The sequence below is a fragment of the Phacochoerus africanus genome, chromosome 11 (assembly GCF_016906955.1).
Source record: "Phacochoerus africanus isolate WHEZ1 chromosome 11, ROS_Pafr_v1, whole genome shotgun sequence".
Taxonomy (NCBI): Eukaryota; Metazoa; Chordata; class Mammalia; order Artiodactyla; family Suidae; genus Phacochoerus; species Phacochoerus africanus.
Genome location: NC_062554.1, coordinates 135,841,974 through 135,850,959, shown reverse-complemented (window position 1 = coordinate 135,850,959; position 8,986 = coordinate 135,841,974). Strand labels below are relative to the sequence as shown.

The 8,986-nt window shown below is 52.3% G+C and overlaps 1 protein-coding gene across 2 annotated transcripts in view; it reads left to right on the top strand.

The window, feature by feature from the left end:
• The first annotated feature begins 431 nt into the window (after window positions 1–431).
• DDC (dopa decarboxylase) overlaps window positions 432–8,986 on the top strand; it is a 70,880-nt gene continuing 62,325 nt past the window's right edge. Inside the window, exon 1 of one of the 2 annotated variants that reach the window (XM_047753725.1) lies at window positions 432–550. The gene's annotated coding sequence lies outside the window, so the exon portion shown is untranslated. Of the gene's footprint in view, window positions 551–5,964; window positions 6,040–8,986 lie in introns of those variants that run through there. The other variant, XM_047753724.1, reaches the window with a different exon arrangement.

Genomic DNA, 8,986 nt, shown 5'->3' with positions numbered 1-8,986 from the left:
TCAAGGGAATGCTTGCCTTTGCAAGTATCAAATGCGTTAGAAGGTTCTAAAGTTTCAGCACTGTAGCCCTGGCACAGAAATGAAAGAAAAATTTCGTAGAATCACAACAGCGAGCTCAAGAAAGGGAGATATGAGGGGAGGACCTTTTTGCAAAAGTAATGTTGGAAGAATGAGCTTATTCTCTGGGGGGAGAATCAGGGGTGTATCTCATGCCCACAGCAAATTTCAGGCGGAGGAAAGCTCTAAAGGAAACATCTGAAAGTGTGAAATATTAAAAGGCTGGAGAGTAAACACACTCTAAGTGGGGGAGCATTTCCCAGGTTCCCCAGAGATGAGGGGCTTTCTCAAGATTATCTCGACCTTTCCACCAGAAGAAATTAATGTTTAACCAGCATCTGAGGCTCAAAAGGCCAGGAGGCGTGGATCGGAAAGGCCGGAAGAGTGAGTGATTTCAGCACGAACTCCCCAGCGTCCCCACCGCCTTCCCAGCCCCCAGAGCCAGCGCATCTCGGCACAGAGCGGACAACGACAGGGCCGGAGTCCCCAGCAGGTAAGTCCTGGCCTCATACTAACAGGTTGTGCTTGTTGGAAATGGCACCCTGTACCTTGACCCCCGGCGGCGGCAGTGCCAGGCGCTGGCGTGAGGCTCGGCTCGCCTGGGCACTGGGCAGCATGACCGGCCGATGGTGTCTGTTGGGCTGCGGGCTTGCCAAGCTTGGGGATGGTCGCTGTGCCCACACACGCACACACTCAGCCGTGTGTGACGAGGCAGGTCCTGGGGAGCAACCCGGACAGCTGCTCACCTGTCAGACACAGGACACGTGTCCCGACTGCTTGCCACCAGCGTGGTCTGGGCACGGCATCCCATAGCCTCTGTGGCCTCCTCTCCAAAGTGGGAGTTTAGTGGTACCCACCGCGTCAGGTTCCTGGGAGCCCTGAATCTCATACTGTCTGGAAAATATCCAGCACGTGGGAGGGGATTGATGGCTAGTAGCCACTCCTTGACCTCTGCAACCTCTGTAACTGCCCAGGCTCCATCTTCATGACATGCAGTATAGACTACCCAGAGGCTAATCCAGAGTCTCCCTTTGGCATTTGAGAGAGCGAGAGGCTCTTTCGTGCCCGCTTAGCAGGCTCATTTCAGTCCCATCAGAAAATACAATTTTTTTTTTCTGTTTAGGGCCATACCCATGGCATGTGGAGGTTCCTAGGCTAGGGATCGAATCGGAGCTGTAGCTGCTGACCTACACCACGGGATCAGAGCCATGTCCTACGTCGCGGCTCATGGTCATGCCAGATCCTTGACCAACTGAACGAGGCCAGGGATTGAACCTGTGTCCTCACGGATACTAGTCAAGTTCTTAAAACAATAATAAAAGTTACTGTTTTAACTCCAGCCTGATGGAGAAGCAAAGTTTTCTTCTCAAGAACTGTATCATCTGGGAGTTCCCGCTGTGGCTCAGCGGGCATGGCCTTCTCGAGAAGTGGCCGGGGGGGCCTCGAGGCAGAGCGGTGAGCCCCTGCGGGCGTCTGCCCTGAGGATCTTGAGTGGCTCTGGGTGGGGGCTGGGTGGCAGGTGAGGTGGCAGTTCTGGAGGAGCTCATCCTTGTAATTTGGCACCAGCCAGATGAAGGTGTGGGACGGAGGTGCCTCAGTGAACTGTCACGCCAGATGTCCCCAGAGTGGATTCAGGACTTTCTGAAGCCCGGAAAATGTTGGTGCTGCTTACGATTCAAAGTGACGTTCAGACTTTTAAATATTCCCAAGTAATGGGTGAAGACAGGGAGCCACCTGTGAGATCGCCAGCCCTGACCCCTGCACCCTTGTTCACCAACGACCGGGGGGAGCAGAGCTGCACTACCCCTGTAATGAGGCCATTCGTGAATTATCTATTAAGCAGCTACTTTATAAAACGATAAAAGGTTCAGTCTTAGTTAGTCATTAAACTAAGAAGTAATAGTTTTAAACACAACAGACCTAATGGAAAAGGCCTAAATGTATAAACAAAATCTTGGCACAACGACAGGAGAAACTGGCAAGTTTACTGTCATGGAAGATTTTTTTAATTTAATTTTTATTATAGTTGATTTATAGATCTCTAGCAATGAGCGCGAGCTAGATGAGAGTGCAGGCTAACAGAAGCATTAGTAAAGACTGGAAACATTTCAACAAGTAACAGTCTTGGTTTATTGGATGTATATGGAACACTTCACCCAATAATTAGAAAAGACTCTTTTCAAGTTCACGTGAAAAGTTTGGACAAATTCAGGATGTAGCAGCTATAATGCAAGACTCAATGTCGGTCAGAGAACTGTTACAGTACCAGCTGCTCTCCAACCACAATTCAATTAACTAAATTACAATTCAAGAAAAAGATAAGTAAAAATTGCTATATGTGTCTGGAAAGTTTTTGAAAGCTACTACATAACTCACGAATAAAATTCAAAATGTAGTGCAAATTGGAATTCCCGTTGTGGCGCAGCGGAAATGAATCTGACTTGGGAACCATGAGGTTGTGGGTTTGATCCCTGGCCTCGCTCAGCGGGTTAAGGATCCGGCGTTGCCCTGAGCTGTGGTGTAGGTCACAGACAGGCTCGGATCTGATGTTGCTGTGGCTGTGGCATAGGCTGACAGCTATAGCTCCGACTGGAGCCCTAGCCTGGGAACCTCCATATGCCACAGGTGCGGCCCTAAAAAGCAAAAAAAGAAAAAGTGTAATACAACTTAAATAATGCTTAGAAATAAATGAGAATGAAATATGCTAATTTTAATTTTGAGCATTGTATTGAAGGTAGTACGCAGAAGTAAGCAAATAGTTTCAAATTCTTATATTAGAAAGTTAAAAAGGTAAAAATAAATGAGACAATCACTCAACGAAAGACCTTAGACAATAGAGCTCTCCTGGGGGCCTAGCAGACCTGAGGTTGTCTCTGTGAGGATGTGGGTTCAATCCCTTGCCATGGTGCAGGCCGGCAGCTCCAGCTCCAGTTCAGCCCCTAGCCTGGGAACTTCCACATGCTGCAGGTGCAGCACCCCCCAAAAAAAGTCGGTGATGAGATGTTTACGACCACTGCTTCTATTCAGCTGTGTTCAAGAGGCCCTAGAACAGTGCGAAGCGTGTACAGAGTTTTAAATGCTACGTCTGTTTTCATAGAAGATAAGCCACCCAAATGAACGGACAAATTATTAAAAGTTCTAGGACAATCTAGTTAGGTGGCTAGAAAAAGTATTACACACATAAAAATCAATTGCAATGCCATGTGTTGGCAGTAAATACTTACCTCTGATTACTAACAAGAAAGATCATCTTTTCACATATTTATGAGACATTTGGTTTCTATTTCCGATAAATGCTAGTATTTCTGCTGAGTCGTCTTTTTCTTATCAAAAGGTCTTTTTAGATGACAAATCCTAACCCATAATGACCAACATGCATTTCAAGTCCCTTCCTGCACTTGGTAGGTTCTTTCCGGTTTCCACAGATTGAAGAACAAATATTCTTAACAGTAACTCAGTCAAATGTGTCCGTCTTTTATGGTCAGTTGATTAAGTGAATCATTCAAGAAATCCTTTCCCACTTTTGAGTAAAGTGGTATGGAATCTGTTCATCAGTTTTAGGAAAATGGGAATATTTACAATACAGAATATTTTCCTCCATGGGCAGGCATTTATTTCCATTTATTGGGGTTCCCATTGTGGCTCAGCAGAAACAAATCCGACTGGTATCGCTGAGGATGCAGTGTCATCCCTGGTCTCGCTCAGTGGGTCGGCAGCTGTCGCTCCCCTTCCATCCCTAGCCTGGGAACTTCCACATGCCCGCAGTGAGGGCCTAAAAAGACAAATGTACATACGTGTATCCATTTATTTGGGTCGTCCTTACATCTTCCTGTGAGCATTTGTAAGTTTCTTCATACAAGTCTTGCACACATTGTGTAAGATTCTGTGAGGTCCATTCCTAGCGTCCTTGATCGTCAGTCAGAACTTGTCACTGTCACTGGGGGTGGGAAAGCAGCCGCCCAGGCCACACAGCAGGTGGGGAGGCAGGTTAAGCCTGAGTCTGCAGCCTGAAGTCTCAGCCCCGGGCTGCCTCTTCAGACTCCTCCACATCCTCTTGGGTCCCCCCCGAATCAATCTCAAGTCTATCCGTTCTCTCCCTGCAATTTACTCTCCAAGCAACAGCAGAGCAACCTTCAGATCCCTAAGCCTGTCCTCAGTTCGCTGCCTCAAACCCTTCAAGGGCTTGGTGTCCCCTCCCGACGCAGGCAGCCCGTTGCTGCAGGCTCGCCTCTGGGCTGTGCCCTCTTCACAGGCGAGCCTAGCAGCTCTGGGCACAACAGCCAGCCTGGCTTTCTCTCTACTTGTTCTTTCACGACGTGTCCCATCCTGCAGTGCCACCCAGCAAGAACACCTGGCAGTGCCAGGCATCGGGTCGGCTGGCCTGCTGGTGAGGGATGGCCTGCTCTCCCACATGGTGACCTTGGGCAAACTCCTGACCTCTCTGGGCCTGTTTCCTCATCTGTAAATGAGGGATGATGATACTATCTACTTGGGTATGGCATGTGTGGGGGACTGAGTGACTCTGCAGAAGGCTGCCTATAATAGAACCTTTATCAGTGCTAATTACTATCTCGGTCACTCTGTGAAACGGGAGAGGTCCTTCTTTGCTCCGGCCTCGTCTCCCAGAGGCTTCTCATCACCCCCGTATTCCTGCGCAGGGTCTCCCGGGATCACTCGGGGTTTAGCCAGGGTCTGCGCTGGGCCGGCTGTGCAGAGAGAGGCATCGCGCCGGCCCGGAGCTCCCCATCCCGGCCAGCTCACCCCCTCTTCCCCCGTGTGGAGGGATGAGAGGTCCTGGGCGGCTCCCTGGCGAGGTGGTTCCTGCACTCAGTCAGCCCGCCCTGGCCGCAGACCCGCTGGATCCCCCAACCCGCCCGGCGGTCGGCGGTCCGCGGTCTGCGCGCGCAGGGAGGGAGGGAGGGAGCCCGCGGCCCCGGCGGCCCCGCCCCGGGCCTCCGTCTCAGCCTCAGCCGGGAGCGCAGATGCTCCCTGGAAGAGATGCTGCTTCTTTAAAGCCGCAGGGGGCGGGGGCCGCGCCTGGCCCTCTCTGGGCCCTTCCCAGCGCCTGACTGTGCTACAGGCCCTGCAAGTGTGCACTGCAGTGTGGTGTGCGGTGGTGTGTGCTGCGCGTGTGTGTTTAGGATGGTGTGGGCACCCCTGTGTGTGCACATGGACGTGGTGCCATGCGTGCAGCACTGGTGTGTGCACTGTGTTGTGTGCACTAGTGCGCTCGTGGGTGGTGTGTGCAGAGGAACCTGTGCGTCCCTGCTGGCGGGCGTGGCCTCCACCTCGGCCCCTTTCTGGCTCTGGTGCTCTGAGGCCGCCTCCGGATAGGAAGGGACCCTGCCCCATGAGGCCGGGGTCAGCCTGCCCAGCGAGGGGCGGGAGAGGCGAAGCCCCAGCCCGAGTTTGAAGAAACCCGTGTCTTGAGGGCGGTGTCTAAAGGCGTAAAAAAACCATGTCTTTAATCCGGGGACCTGGGTTCAAATCCTTGCCTGCCTGTGCTTCTCTCTCCATCTGGGCTAATGGGCTTGGCACGCTGAGCCTCCCGTGGTCAGGTCAGTGCTGGTACAGCAGGTCCTGGCTTGCCGTGCCCGGCCCGCTTCTTGGCCTCTTGAAAGAGCAGGGACCCTGCTGCTGCTCAAAGGTCGTCCAGAGACACAGGGGAGCTGGCTCCTGTCTGGGTCCCGCAGTGGGGCACAAGGCCCGTCTTCCTTGGCCTCTTGCCCCCCAATCCCTGCAGGCTCAGCCGTCTCTGGGCCCCACTCTGCCTCTGCTGACCCCCCCGGCCTGGGGAGGGTGCGGAGCGGGAGGGCGGAGGAGGTGGGAGATGCTGCCGGGGAAGGAGCAGAGCAGGCTGCTCTGATTGGCTTTGGGGAGGCGGACACTCTGTCTACATAAATGGCAATCACATCCTCTGTGCCTTTTAACTGTCACCAAGGAGAAGAGAGAGAGACAGAGGACAAGCACCCCGGGCTGCCTGTGAGTACTGCTCTTTATCCTTGTAGCCTGGGGGACTGGGCCTGTCACCGAGCCCGGCTCTGGTGGCGGCGCCCTCCAGTTTGGGGGCTTTGGGGACAGGAGGTTTGTCTGTTGACTCCAGCTGGGTGGATTTCCTCTGGCCAGCTGGGAGGGCTTGCATGCAGCTGTGCGCTGGTGGGGCAGGCCGTAGGAACTTTTTGAGAAAATATGCGCCAGCCTAAGTTCCCTGCTTTTGTGTGGTGTCATGTCTAAGCAACAAGTCACATAAAAAATCAGAAACTTACGATTTTTTTTTTTTAGCCTAAAATCTCTGAGCCACAACGGCAACATACTAAAGTGAGTGGAAATTATTTTCCAGGCTGGGAGATGGGGTGGGGAAAGAGGAGGCTGGGAGCCGGATAGACCTCTCCGGTCCTCTAGCTGTGAGGGAGAGCGGGCCGCGTCCTGCCGATATTTGTAAAAATCGGGTCTGATGTTTATAAAGGGCCCGGCACACAGTAGGTGGTTAGTAATGGGAGCTCTGTTATTAACAAGCAAGGAGCCTGCAGGTGGGAAAGTGGGAGGGATTCTAAATGCAGCCGAGGGGTCCACCTGCCAGGGTATGTTGTTTCCTCCAGTTTCCAAGGGAAACTCTAGCAGGTGGCCTGGGTTTTCCCCCTTCATCCTATTTCTCTCAAAGGCTCCAAGAGCTGGGTCTTTCCAATTGATTTCTCATTTCAATCAGCAATATTTCCCTTCCAGAACCAGAAGGAAAGGGGACAGTTGCAGCATAGAAGCTGGCCAGGACAGTGGTCGTCCTGGAACAATTAAGACATAGGCAAGATGAGGAGTATCTGGATGCTTCAGAAAAAGAAAGAAGACTGTGACTTTCCCAGCAGTCTCTTCTGTCTCTCCTGGGCACGTGGCAGGTGGCTAGTTTGATTAAAATTATTTTAAAAATCCCCAAACCCTTTGAACCTCCACCAATTCAAATAAATAGCTGGGGGGGTTATGTATGTTTCCCCTTCTTCAAGATATTGATTATTCTGGAGGCTTTACTCTGTTTTTCTTCATCTGAGTCTGGGGACAAGCTTGGGGAGAGACTCCTAGACTCCCTTGATATCTTAGAAGTGTGGTCCCGAGGTTTCCCCAGGTTCCATCAGCATTTCTGGAGGAGGAAGCTCAGAGCATCCACGGCCTGTGGATTGGCACAGGGCCTCAGAAGAAAGGCTGAAATTGTCCTGGTTCTCGGTGCAGCCGGGTTCCCTGTAAGCAAAGGGCGGGAGGGGGGACCCCCAGGCCAAAGAGAACTGGTCTGGTTCTCTGAGTGCACAGACCTACGTGCAAAACTGCTTACCAGCTGTGTGGCTTAGTCCAGCCACCTGCCTCCCTGCACCTGTCTCCTCGCTAGAGTTGGGATAATTTTGCTGCTTTGTAGGGATGCCATGAAGATTGAGAACAGAGGTAGGGCCACCCCGGAGACCTGGGAACAGTCACCATTCAGGATGAGTCAAGGTGTGGGGGATCCGAGGGAGAAGCCCTTCTTCTGGGTAGTCCAGCCTCTGCCTGTTTCCGTTTGCATCAGGACCCGCCCAGGTGGGCCCAGTGCTCCCACCCAGAGCATCTTCTCCTGTGTGGCGACCACACTCTGAGTGGCAGGCGCTGCCTTCCCTGCCCAGGTGGGAGCCTCCGTTGGGGTCTGTGGGCTACGACTCCTCAGGGCCCATGAGGGCACAGGTGACAGGCAGCCCAGGTATGCATGGATGCCCGGCCACAGGGGTCAGGGAGGAGGCTGGCTTCAGAATCAGAAATGCCGGCACCGCTGCTCCCATTCCTGGTTCTGAGGCCTCGGTCCGGGCACTGGCCCCCCGGAGCCTTGGTAAAAGGCGGTGATGATACTTGCAGTAATAATACTTGCAGGGGTGTCGAGCATGTCAGTGATGGCGAGCTTAGCAGCAGGTCAAGTCGGGCATCACCGAGTCATTTGGTTTCTTGGATGATGGGATGTGGCCGTCAAGTGCCAAGCGTTCTCAGGGTCTGGCTCAGAGGGCCTCAGATGCAGGCTTCTTAGCAATGCGGGTGACAGGCCTGAAGCCGCGCCCCGAGAAACAGCGAAATGTTCACAGTGAGTCGACGAGTCAGTATTTACCGCCGAGCTGATTTGTGAAAAAAGTGGAGAATCCCTGAGAAGTGAGCCGGAGACGCCTGGACGCCCAGCAGCAGGTGTCCTGTGTTTACTCCTGCCGGGAAGTCGCTACGTGGTGTAGCCACAGGGCGTTCCTGGCTATTGTGAAAAGAAATGAACTAGAACATGATTTAATTGTCTCAAGTCTATAGAAAAGGCAGATGGTTGTGAGCCTTTATCAGCTCTTAATGTGACTTCAAGAGAATAAGAGAAAGGGGGAAGAATTGAGAAAAAAATGAGGGAAAAAATTAAGGGGCAGGATGTCTAGTCTTACACCAAAATAGACAGAAACAGGGGGGAGTTCAAAGCACGGGTGCTTCTCGTGCAAATGTTTTAGAGACCAAACAGGAGTGGGGATGATAAAATCATAAAGTTTTAAGCTTAAATTGCACTTGTGGGTGAATGATAAAAGCTAGAAGAGGTGGGGTGGTTACGCCCACCAGGCTGATGGTGGGTGACATTTTTGTGTCCCTCTGGTTTTTCTGGAAAGAAATTTGGCAACACGCAAAAGAACTGTAAAACTCACAGCTCTTCATCGCATTGGGGAGTTAGTCTCTTGGAGGGAACATTCAGTAGGGGAACAAAGCACTGAGCCCCAAGCTGGGTAGCATGCAGTGCTGTTCACAGCCGCACACAGCCCGGAGTCCAGCGGGCAAGGGGTGGGGGTGACCCCAGGAACCCCGCAGGTATGGGTAAGGTGCAGTGTATGTGATATATTAATTAGGCTTGGGGGAAAATACGTGTAAAGAGGCCACCGAATGGTCCACTTACCCTGATGACAGC